Consider the following 11,929-nt stretch of genomic DNA (forward strand, 5'->3'; position numbering starts at 1 on the left):
TTTACATGCTCGCAAGGGATTCAAACAACTTCGTTTAACTGCGTTAAATTCGCAATTATAACCAACACGAATGTCTCAATCAATGTGCAGCTCGAAACAAATAAAAGATAATTAACTTTTCAATATAACGATTGATATGTTTGATGAAGAAAAATTTATGAATTTTTAAAAACGTCTCCTAGTACATTTAGCATTTTTATGATAAAAACTTAGAACACACACGCACACATATACTATTCCATGAAATGATTTACACAGCTATGAGTCTAATCCTATGATATTATAAAGGGATGAACGAACTTTTCCTAATAAATATAACTTTATACAAAATCTTGTTTAAAAAAATTAGTTTTTTATTCTCATTAAATTAATTTAATATCAGAATATATAATTTTAGTCGTTATCAAAATTTTATGTCAAATGCGTTCATAGATACATATATAAATAAATGTCTAATCCTATGTATTTATTTCAACTGAAATCTTAACTTAAATATTTATTAACAATATTCTGACGAATATGCAATGAAAGATAAAAACAACTTTATTTTTCTTATAGAATGTCTCATGCTTCTTACTCATTTTATGTTTCTCGTTGTCAATGCGTAACTACTTATCAGCCGCATGAATGCTAAGTTTTACTACTGAGAAACGAAGAGACATATAGATGCAAATATACGCTACCTCGCGTGAAAAAAACATCAGATACATTAACCAGAAGGAATATCCGATACATATAAAATTCATAGCGTAGTTATTTATACATACGGAATAATTCTTTCTGTATGAAATATTCTTTCTTCTGAATTCTTATTATAAATGTATGTCCATTTCCTACCTTAAAATGTCTCTCCTTTGAAAAACTCCATTTAAATATAACGATTAACAAAATATTACCAATAAAAATATTAAAACGAGATGCTGAAATAACCTTTTAATGAAGCACAAATGATTATTTCAACTTTAATTCTGTTAAATTTGAATTGAATCATTTATAAACCGAACAGGTGTATAAAATTTTATTGCGTAAAAATCGTGAAGCTGAAAATTAGGAACGAATAACGAATGAGTAACCTAGTTTCATTAAAAGGTACGTGTACGCCGATCCGCGTAACAACTTCGACACTCCAATTATTATAAAGCATGTATCCTTCAGAGATTTTTTGCGCGAACGCAAGATACCTTTTACACGTGCAACTGAATAAGTGGAACGTGATTTTCAATATTTCTTCTTGTAGAACCTGTAACAACGTAACTGTTTCACGAATATTTTCCCTGACACTTTTACAACGATGCGTAGAAATCTCCTTTTCTAATTAATAATTTCAGCATTTCTCTGAACAGTTTCGTTGCGATTAAAAAATATACAAAGCTTACGACGTGCTTGTTTAAAAATATTTATATGGAACAAGATTTCGAATTTGTCACATCAATCGCGATCTCAGCAGGTGTAAATTAATTCGTTCTAATGAACGAATAAATTGAACGGCTCGTGACAAAAATTATCCCTGTCCATGTTTGTCTTCCTAAAACTAATTCAAGGCGAGTTAAATGAATCGCTGTGTACCCTATTCGCGCAGCATGTGTTTTAACGACCAGCATGCAAGCGTTAACGGTGTACTTTAGTTTCTCATGGTTGTGTTAAGCTGGTTGCTCTTAGAATGAGCATATACTTACAAAAGGAGGTGAACAGAAGATAGCCTGGCACCATTTTGGCTCCGAATGGTAACAGAAGCATTGACTGCAAATCGAAGGTCCCGGCACATACATCATTCCATGCGAGACAACTTTTCCTTCGAGATCAGTACAGTGTTTTCCTAAAGCCGCTGAAAACGATTACCAGCGTCAATATCTTTGCCACTCGACAATCGTACGCGCAGTTACGCTAACCGTTTTAACGCCACGCAGCGTGATCGCTCTATTCGCGTGCCGTGGTAAATTGTGCCACGATGTATGGTCACGATCATTAATTCGCAACGCGCTCAAGCGTGCTCGTCGCGAGTCATATCAGAGTTTCCTCTCGTAATTACTTGTTTTTCAAATGATCATAAACCAAATAAAAAAAAAAAAACCAATATAAAAAATTACCTCTTGAATCGGAAAACCAAATCCTGCATTATAGAATGTTATCACGCAAACGAAACGCAGAGCATAAATGAAGCGCGAGCACGTCGAACGGTATATTTCGATGAAAAAAACAGGATGAAAAAGGGCAGCGCGATCGCGTCGATCGGTACTCCTGGCAAATAAATAAACGAAGCGCTATCGCGCTGCATAGCACAAACCGATACGGAGTCTTGAAACATCCGACACTAAAACGGTTAATAACATTACGAAAACGACCGTACCAGGAAATTTTTGTTCAACGGATCCGCATTGCGGCTATCACGATGCTTCTTCGTTGCATCGATGCTTCATCGATGAGATTAAAGCACCGTTGAAATAGGTTATTCGATTTCTTACATGGGGAAAAAGTTTTTATATCGTGTTTGCTGTTTTACTTCGCAAGTGTGCTTCACAGTATACGTTAGAACTCCAAGTCGAGCTATCCGAGTTAAAGTCTCTTGAAACTTAAAACGGCGCTTAAAGGATATAGGTATAACAGAAGGTTCGTTTAAAATTCAAAAGTGTATATACGTACATATACATTTGAATAAAAATAGCGGATAATCTCAAGTAAAAAAGTAGGTTCGTGTTAGTAAAATGGTTTCAAAATACTTGTCAAAAGTCAAACGACTTGACTAATTAAGAATGGATGTAAGAGATTGAAAGCAAAGGGCATCTAAGAGTATCAATTAAGTAACAAACTCACGGTGACAAAGAGGTTTTCACTCGATCGAATTCAAATAAAACGGTTAATTTGAGCGAAACTTTAGGTGCACGAGAAGCGACACGCGTCCTCAAGGACTACGAAGGTTCTACTCGAACGAATGAAAACTTTTCTCTGGCCCGGTGTGTATACACAAGACGTGCGAATTTAAAGTGCAGATTGTATTAATTGAAATAATTGCTTGGTTTGATCAAATTAATCGTTTTAAGCTGAAATGACGAAGGTCATCCAAGTAATTGATGTCCACTGTAATTATTTGTTAATCGCGCGTGGAATCGGAACGATTCGACCTCGTTCCAACGCGAATCGTTACTAAGGCAGAGACGGCAATTAATAATTGTCGCGTCATTTGTTCGATCGTGTTCACAAATTCAAATACGGCTGAGTGGCGGAAACCATTTATAACACGTCCCGTACCGCGTAGGTCGTATACATATCTCAGGATGAATTTTTCGTACTTCGCCGCATATATTCTCCATGTTAGACATACCATAAAATATTTCGTGCAATCGCGTATTCCTGTCTAATGTCAGGAATTCTCTTTCCATAGGTCTGCGTTTTCCATATTATCTATTTTGCTTATCAGTAAACATTCTTACAATTTGTGATTAATACTGTACGTACAAGAACGTTAAGTTTTTGACGTTGTAATATTTCACATGAAATAATAATGGCTGTATATCGACTAACTTATTAATTAATTAAATTCGTGTATATCAAATTTCCTATCATTTAATACTTTCGTGTAACTACAGGGATTTGATACTATGAAATGAAATATAAAACTTGGTAAAAAAACGCGCTTCGTTAGGAAATGAGGGTAATGATGCAAATATTTTTCGTAGCCATTATATAGAATTTCGATGGTATAATTAATCAGTATCAACTTACCAGCCCCTAACGGGAAGATAGTGACGAAAATAGTCTGCAAACAGATGATCGTGGCAAGTATTTTCGCATACAAGTCCTTCATGGTTGTAAAGGATCAGGAAATTTGTTGCTGTAGAATGGGAAAATCAGGTGTTTTAATATAAGTTGTGCGGGCACTGGAGTGCGTAGACCAGAAATATCTGCGACAAAAATCAGAATACATTTGTTTTCACATGATTGGATCAATTTTGTGTAAGACTAAGCTGATTGAACCTAACACGAGATAATTGTCCAACTTACGACCTTAACAAGCCCGCTTGATTCCCTATAAGTGCTTGAAATTGATGCTTGTATTCTTTCCAGATTAACAAGCTTTGCCCCCCCCCCCCTCCCTCTCTATTTCCTTAGATCGAGTTAGACTGCCACAACATATTATCTTTCTTCTTTTCTTTTCTTTTCTTTCGATCTTTTAAAGCCTTAAATCGTTGGTTATTATAGTGTATACATTCGATTACTCTGTAAGTCGTAAGTACATGTTTTACGTTATTTTTCATTTTCCAGCTAAATTCCACAAAAACAAGAAATATACTTCCAACGTGTTTTCACATGTCTCTAGCAAAGATCTCAAAAACAAGTTGCGGCGCAATTTAAAACGACAAATAGCACCGTGTGTCTCGTTGTGGCAACGCACGCTTCGTCAGCTTTTTAAAAGCGCTCTCTGTCTGCTTTTTTCTCTCTTCACCGCCTATTCGTTTTTTCTTAACGAGTGAAACCGTTTTTACGAGGACGGGAGCACAGAAATGACGTACTGGCAATTCTGTTTCGTGATGACACAAGCAGCCCGGTTTCAGTGAATTAAACCTGGCCCCAAGCTTCCAATTATCTCTCCCTTCCTTTCCTTTATTTTTCCCTTCTATATCGAATTTCAGGTTTTCTAAATTTCCATTACAATCAACTATGGCTTTTCTCTATTTTACATGTTAGCCGATGATTCATGGCAAAAGCATCGGCTGTAAAAATATTTGGAGTTGCAACAGCAACAAGTGTGTTTTCTCAAACAGAAAATATTGGAAGCGTACTCGTTGGCAAAACAGTTCACGGATAGTTCGTCCTCTGCTTGTTATTTGTTTCAATACCGTTAGCAAATAAATTCATGAAACATAGTGGTATCGCATAAATTGAAAATAAAAGCTTTGCGTATACTTGGTAGTTGAACTTTGGCTATTAAACGTATGTTATATATATATATATATATATAGAAGATTGCTTAGAATTTGGAGCTTAATAACATATCTCAAAATCATTGACATCAAAAAAGGTGAACCTTACTTACCAAATTTCCTTCCGTCAAATGATACATAAAAATTGAAAAAAATAATATACATAGTTTTGACTTTCTTCCGCATTATAATTTGAATCACTCGATTTATTCGACTAAAGATAATCAAGCAATAACCTCACTTTACACGTATTCTCATTAAGTGAAATAGATCACATCAGGGATTTTCAAAAGTCGATGGAACATTAATAGCGATTAATTATTTATGGATGTATTCTGCACGGTTAGAGCAATCGCCTAGTGAATTATCGAGTTCCAGGAATATGAGCGGTAAACAGGATTGCAGCTATAAATGACTCTCTAACGTGTATATTAGAGATGAATTTGATCATTTATCCTCATAATATGAAATACGCTTTTAAGTGGAAATCATAATTAACAATTTCTGGCAGCGAAAAGTAAATAAATCGATACGTTTAAATCAATATTAGAATTTCTTAATATTTTTATCAAATATTTTTATCAAATATTTTAACATCGTAGAAGTGTCGTTGGAGAGAAATATTAGGTTGTTCGAAATGTTTCTTTCGTTTTATAAAGAAATGATAGATGTACGATATTTTTTGCTTTATATTATTTTATTGAATTATGTGCGATCCACCTTTCTCCAATTTAATATAAAATAACATAAAAGAAAAAATGTTGTGTATCTATCATTTCTTTATAAAACGAAAGAAAATTTTGCGACAATCTAATAGAAATTTAGCTTTAACACAATATAAAAATGGATTGTTATGCCCCTAGGAGATAAGAACAATATGATTAATATTAATAATGAATACGTTAACGTAACGTAAAGCAGCTTTTGCAGAAGGCTATTACCTGAAAACGTTTACTAAAGAATGATAACATGAATTTTCTTAAGTATTTGATTATTTGATACTTAATCTACATTGTAAATACTGTACGTCCTAACTTTGAAAGAATGCAATTTTAGCCAGAATGTTTCAAATTACCTAGCTAGTTTCCTATTAATTAATTACCTAGTTTCCTTGTAATATAATTTATATTTACATTATCTCGCGTAATTCTTTCCACTTTATTGACTTCTAAACGTTAATGTAATATAATTTTTATAATATAATTTTAATCAAAGTTATTTAAAATTTGTAGTATCTCATCCCTACTAGAATAATATTAACAAATGTGCAGAGCTCAAGTCGAATAACACCGGCTCAGATAAATGATCATCAAACTTACTTTTGTTATCGTCGATGTCAGTGATTTTAAACCAGCCAACGTCCATGGCAATCAATATTATTTAGCCGGTCTTAACGCAATGTAAAAAGCAAAGAAAAGAGGAAGGAAGGAACAGGGAAACAAAGAGATAAAACGAATTTTTCATTTTCTCGAAACTAGATCGAGTTTCAAGCTGCTCGTAAAAGAGTCTGTAGCCAATCCGACTAAATTCGACGAACCGCGCTTTAAAATTCCCAGAGAACTGTGATAACCATCGAAATCTGTACAATTTGACGATTCATCGCTTGATTAAAAAATGGAACAAAATGAGGCTGATCAGCCGAACTTCTTTGAACTTTTAATGATCCTTATCGTTATACCCTAGGTTGAATGCTACGATATAAGCCGAAACAGCTATAAGTAGGGTTCACGTGATTGCCGCCATCTATTATTCACGCGTTACACATTCGCCAGACAGACGCGTCTAACGGTTGACATTGTTTTCTACCCTCAGTTCCAACGCAATTACGTTGCTACGTGCAATCAAGTCTCGAGTGAAGCTAATGATAAGTTGTTGTTCGATCCTACACAATTACTAAAATTATTCAAATTAAACTAATTTAGTCTAAAAAAAAAAACAAGTAATTTCGTTATATATTTCCTTTCATAATAAGCCATGGTTGGAATATAGTAGCTGACGAAAATATTCGTATATTTGTAGAAACATTTTAGGGCTGTATTATGCATAACGGCACTATAGAATTAATACTGTAACAGAATTCTACTATCATGGTTATGCTGGTAATATTCGAAACAAATCTGAAAATCTATGTAGATGTTGTAAGATATTCAGTACGAGTACTGTGCATTACTGGTATGTACATAATCACGACGAGATAAGGAAGCTACTGTTCTCTATTGCTCATCGCTACCCGTTGCTAGTAGCAACGTACTATGCATATATATCTCGTAAAGATTTTAAATGTAGCCAACGAGACCATTTTTAATATTTGACTATCGTGACCCATTACAGTTTCATCACTTTCAATTAATTGAACACGACCCGCACCTTAAGACTAAAATACACAATATAAGTATGGCACAGAAAATCTTTTAAAATTTACGGACGACTATTTATGGTATTTAAAGGCAGCAAAGATAATAATTAGCTGCGGATTTTCCTCGAATCGTAGCATACGATATGGAATCTGATTATTAAAAATTACAGTGGAAATACAGTGGATTTCCATAAGATATTCGTGCTTGTGGCAATATTTGTGGAAATAAATTCTTAACCCAAATGGACAACCTCGATATTCGAGAAATTTTGTGAAGCTGACGTCAATGGCGATATGTACTGTTGTTGTGCTATCATTTCATAGTAAGCTGTATTGATTGCACTTCTATTCACGGAATTGATTTATTCCACACAAAAGTTGACAACAATAATCGAAAAAAGAAAAATATATTACCGCCTTTCACATCAGCATACACAAGCACATAGGATTTCACACGAATATACACACTTGTAAATTCGACGAAACGATCAAATTTAATTATTTTTCGATTTTTCGGGCATCAAGTACTACATCAAACGTTACACATCAAACGTTAAAATACGGCGAGCATACAAAATGTACAAACCACTCTAAATTAATTAACTTTGAACGTTATTGATTAATTAAAAAAAACCACTGTTGCGTTGAGTTTTACATTTTAAAAAGTTGTTATCCGTTTTTGCTTTGTTTAAAACTAAAAATAGGACTACGTTCATTGTAAGTCGTAAATATCCCTTTTATTTATTTAAACAAACAGATATTTAAACAAACAATTTATAAATGTATAATTTATTTACGTATATTTGTAATATCTGTTTTATAAATTTGTACAACCATTTATCCATTTATCTATTTTATTTGCATATAATTTTTATAGACTTTTTTTGTTTTTTTAAAGAACGAAAAATTGTGATTCTATTTTAAGACATGTCAGGCTGAAGCGATACGCGATATATATTTCTATTCGGATTTCACCGTCGTCGTAACCGATGCTATTGGAAACGTTTCACAATAGACGTCTTAGAAGCGCTTGCAACGTCCGTCATGTGTAAGGCTCTACCACTGAATCGCGGCTGCCATTTAGTGATTAAGGTCGATCACTTAGAGACGTTAATCCGCCATAATGGTGAGCAATACATCGAAGCCATTATTGAAAGCATAGTTACGCTTTAATTTCATCGATCTTATTCACAAATAGAAGTGTACAAATTATAGGATTTCTAAATATTTAGTTTAGTTAAAAGGAGATATGAAAATGACAGTTATATTCAAAGGATAAAACAGAACCGTACGATTGTAAAGTTTCAAATCATTATAACTATTTAAATTTGAAAAATCCTACTATATTTATACAATATATTTTTATTAAGAATGGAAGAAATTTCGAAAAATCCGCCAACACTTTTTGCTGTCGTCTTGAAGCACACCATATGTTAAGCTTCTTCGTCGTTACAAATTTTATCGCGGATGTAACGAATGTTTCGAACATGTAGCACGCACGCGTCAACGCCTACATTTGGATTTTAAATATATGTTTTATGCATTAAATGTATTTGTACTTTCTTGCGCAATTTCTTTTAATTTGTTACGATATGGAGGGTTTAATTACGTTTAAGATATCTATCTGTGAATCCTTTAAATTCAAAGTTCTTTAAAAAATTACGTTACGTAAAATAATCGTTTTTCCACTTTATTGTATCATAAGATAGTTACTTAAATTCATATTACTTAAAGAATCTTTCTACAGAAAGAATAAAAAAGAATAAAATCCTATATGTTAAATTTTACGTGGTTGATGGAATACATAGCGATGACGAGAACTAACTACAGACAACAAGAAACTATTAGCGAAGGCAACTGGTGACTATGAATGTCGTCTCTATAATATGCGGCGACTAAGGAGAACAACTACCAACTACGGATAACAAGTAACAACCAACTGTCTCGTTTCTAAGAGGCAACTAACTTGCAAATTTAAATCCTCCTTTGATGGTTTCTGTAGCGCGATATACGTCTTGAACGTAGTTAAAGAATATGGTCGCTGCTGAATGACGATTTGACAGCAAGGCGATCCCGCCAGTTCAAAGCTTGACATTGCAAGCTACCGAAAACCATTAATCTTGTTATCGAATATCTAGCTTTCAGAAGAACCCTTGTGATATGATATGACGTCATGACATTTTTATGACGAAGATGAACAAACACCGACCTCTAACGAAACAAATTTTTATTAAGTGCCGTATGTGGGTTGCAGGCCGGCCAACCAAGGAAATTTATCGAATGTATAAAGTAAAATATATACGAATATATTCGATATATCATAAAATGCCCGCGTTATATCGTCTAACAGCATAAAGAAAGCTGAATTTAAGGAATTAAAAAATTGAAATACCAATTATAAGAGAGTTAATTAAATTCAAACCTATCGATCTATCTCATAAAGACCTATATTTCCTGGAAATTGATATCTTCCGAATTCTAAATTCTCCTTAGAAAGTATCATAGAGAAAATATGAAACTTGAAAAGCACATCACGCTGATGCCTCGATAAACCGTCGTGTCGATAAATCCATGTGTCCGAGCGATGAATTTTCCCCAAACAACAAAAAACTGAAGGGAAATCTTCTTTGAAGAACGTGACAAGGTAGGGGAAGCGGGAACAATGATCACGCGATAAACTGATGGTGTACGTATAGAACGAGTGTTGCGAGAGAATTATCGAGAAACAAAAAAAGAAAAAATAATCGTTGGCCGGCGCGACTATACGCTGTCGACGGGCAAACAGCGACTGAGACTAACTGAAACGAACTCTGTCACAGTATGAGCACGGGCTGCGTTCGCGGGTCGATCGAACACGTTCTGCGCCTCTCCTCGGCACCGGCGTCAAAGCCACCCCCGATGGCTGCAACGCACTGGTGCACTTGCAACATCAACCACTGGTCCTTCCTTTTTCGTGTGATATTATACCAGCATCTGTGATGCCATTTCAAAGACCGCAATCAAAGCATTAAATGCCAGATTAAAGCGACGCGATAATATTACCCCAATATTCGTCCGTAAATGTTACCGTATAGATGTTTAATTAAGCATTATTATGCTTCGAATAATTTACTATCACATGTTCCACAAGAAAACATATGTTTCACTTTTCCCCGTAGTATGATTGTAATTTATAACAAATATTTATAATTTATAATTTAAAATATTTATAATTCACTGAAAGTATCTTCCTGTCACGATTATAGGCGTAAAATGTCAAATTAAAAGTAAAAAATTAAAAACATATGGTATCCCGAAACCAAACGTACGACATGGCGAATCACGATGATACGATAAAAATTGATCTATGTCTTGATTTATTCAAACAGAACGAACTTACTCGAACTTTTCCAGAATAAACGATTTATTCGATAATATCCGTCACCAGCTTCTCTTCCTTCAACGGTAACAACTGACACCGAAAGCTCGAGAGACCCGAACGGTGAGACGTACCCAGAAGCAATGCGGTTACCTGGGCAAAGAGTCCCAAAGACTAAGGACGTGGGAAATTTCGAGAAACGGAAATGGAAACTGGAGTGGCGCGTCAATCAGCACTGACGGAACCTAATAAAAATGGAAAAAACCAAACTAATTCGTTTCACAAATTATTAAAACGATATTATTCAAAATTTCACTTGATTTTCTCACTGCACACGTCAATATTTGTCGAAATATCAATATTAAAAAGTTAATAAAAAAAATATCCTCTTTCTTCATACCTGTCTTTCTCCCGGGCGGCGAAGGAATACTAGAATGTTCGAGAACAACGGATACTTTTTGATTTTATCTCAATATCAATTTCAATCTTTTTAAACGAAATATGATCTGAACGATGAAACGTTTGATCATATAATGTTCTTCGTTCGATGCTAAAGGAAACTGAGAAGAAACATCGAAAATTCATTAATAAAACGAATTTCTTTGTTTCTGTGAGATAATAAACTTGATATACGTATTGATTTTTAAAATCAATATAGCTAACCAATGGGCACACTTTTAACAAGGCTGATGGAACATACCAAAAATCTTTCAAGGTGGTCTTGGCAACGGAAGAGTCGAAAATATGAGAATTATAAATGAAAAATTCTAATATTTTACAGCTGGCAACGATAAAGAACTCCAGATATTCTCCTAATTAATTTACAACAAATTCGCGTATATGATCGATAGCTGACGTCATTGTGTCCCACAGCTCTTGTAAAACGATAAGAATTTCCTGGAAAAGCTTGTAACCACGAAATGAAAAAGATGATAAAACTTCTAACAAGAGTACTGAGACGAGCAACTTTGTACTTACCCCTTCGGAGTAGGGAACGTGATTAAACGTCCGCGAGTTCGAAACTTTTGTAAGTCACTGCACGGCCGCTGCTTATGGTGGAAATGTAATAGATATAAGTACAGAGCGCGTGAGCGAACTAAAAACGCGATATAGGGATAAAGAGAGAGACCGTTCCGTCCTTCTCTAATGCCCGCGTACTTGTACCGGAAATATGTAACAACGGTAAACGAGCGCCGTCAGTGTCCACTAGTGTGCATGCCTGATTAAACAAGGACAGAAAATGCTTATATACAGCCTTCTCTTTCTATTTCAATGTCGTATCCATCTTACTATATA

At 34.4% G+C, this 11,929-nt stretch overlaps 1 long non-coding RNA gene across 1 annotated transcript; it reads right to left on the reverse strand.

Annotated features, from left to right (window-relative positions):
- Positions 1-1,790: 1,790 nt before the first annotated feature.
- LOC125387080 lies at positions 1,791-8,543 on the reverse strand. Its single transcript, XR_007227642.1, has 3 exons — positions 6,239-8,543; positions 3,721-3,899; positions 1,791-1,825 (listed from the first exon to the last, which is right to left on the reverse strand). It is a non-coding gene; the product is annotated as an uncharacterized LOC125387080 (long non-coding RNA).
- Positions 8,544-11,929: the final 3,386 nt, after the last annotated feature.

The sequence above is a fragment of the Bombus terrestris genome, unplaced genomic scaffold, assembly GCF_910591885.1.
Source record: "Bombus terrestris unplaced genomic scaffold, iyBomTerr1.2, whole genome shotgun sequence".
Taxonomy (NCBI): Eukaryota; Metazoa; Arthropoda; class Insecta; order Hymenoptera; family Apidae; genus Bombus; species Bombus terrestris.